The sequence below is a fragment of the Acyrthosiphon pisum genome, chromosome A2, assembly GCF_005508785.2.
Source record: "Acyrthosiphon pisum isolate AL4f chromosome A2, pea_aphid_22Mar2018_4r6ur, whole genome shotgun sequence".
NCBI classification, from domain to species: Eukaryota; Metazoa; Arthropoda; class Insecta; order Hemiptera; family Aphididae; genus Acyrthosiphon; species Acyrthosiphon pisum.
Genome location: NC_042495.1, coordinates 51,817,352 through 51,818,922, shown reverse-complemented (window position 1 = coordinate 51,818,922; position 1,571 = coordinate 51,817,352).

Genomic DNA, 1,571 nt, shown 5'->3' with positions numbered 1-1,571 from the left:
AAACAATATACTAGGAGCCTTCTATTAAATTTTCAAGCTTTTTTTATCCAACAAATAAAATTTTATTGATATTTTTAGAAAAAAAACTAAAAAAAAATGGAAAATAAAAATGTCCGTAAAGAGCTCAAAATACATCAAAATATTTTGAAAATGTTATGGTGTATAGAAGATGCTAAGATAAACAATCAGTCAAAATTTCATGTATCTCTTTCCTGTCATTTTTTTTAAAGTTACACCAAAAACCAAATTCAATTTTGTGAAAAATCGATTTTGCGTAAAAATTCCCGTTTTTCCTTAATTTTTCTTTTGTTTTTCCCGGCGCTTTTGAAAACCACTGGGAAATTTAAATTTTGACCTCCCCAATGCACCAACGATATTCACTTTCCCATCGAACGAGATACTGAAGTCGAAAATCGAAGCATTATTTCGACTACTTATCGTGTACACAGACACAAAAATAACAAAAAAAATAAAAAAAATTAAAAAAAAACACATCATTGTAAAATCAATACATTCATCGTTCCACTCAGAATCTAAAACCTGAAAAAATTAGAAACTGATAAATAAAAATGTCCTAAAACAACTAAAACCAATTCAAAATGTTATGGTGTACAGAAAATTTTAATATAAACCTTCAGTGAAATTGCATGTTTCTATGGTCATTTGTTATAGTTACACCAACAAACAACATCGATTTTGTCAAAAACCAATTATGCGTAAAAATTCTGTTTTTTCCCGGATTTTGGGAATTTTAAATTTTGACCTCCCCAATGCACCAACTAGATTCACTTTCCCATCGGTTATCGAACAAGATGTTGAAGTTAAAAATAGAAGCATTATTTCAACTACTTATCGTGCACAGAGACACAAAATAACATAACTTTAAGGCACCCGGTGCGATGCCATTTTGTCCTCAAAAATACACTGCGGGAATAACGATACCGCCTTGTAGAACCAACCAAATTTCATAATTTTTTTTAATTGCTTGAGGGAAATATTCTACAGCCCCCCTCGATCTCTGATTATCAATATTTTATTCTCAAACTTAATAATATGTCTAAACAATTACAAGATTAAAAGCATTTTTACAAATTTTTTAATACAATTATTTGAAATAAAATACAAAATCAGAGATCGATGCGGGCTGTAGGAAGTCTTCTTCTTTCAGATAAAAAAATAGTGATCAAAATTCGACAATTCTACAAAGCTTGAGAGTTATTCCCTTAGTAATTTTTTTCTATATAATACTCCCTATCAACCTCCCCTAAATAGGTATCGGGTAGTAGATTAGTGGAAAAGTCTCATAAATTATAATTGAGGTGGCAACTAAAATATAAAATTTAATTTTCAAACTTTATAGAATTGTGGAAAATTTGAAAACTGGCACCGGGAATCTTAAGTTTTTAAAATCAATAGATGATTCTTGCTCAGCTCGGAATCTAAAATTACAGATTTAATTAAAATAAATGATATTTATGTACTTTGAAATTGTTGCAAAATGGTTATATTATATTTAGTATTTTGTGTGTTTAATGAATTATTCTTTTGTGTTGATTTCGTTTCACGATTTG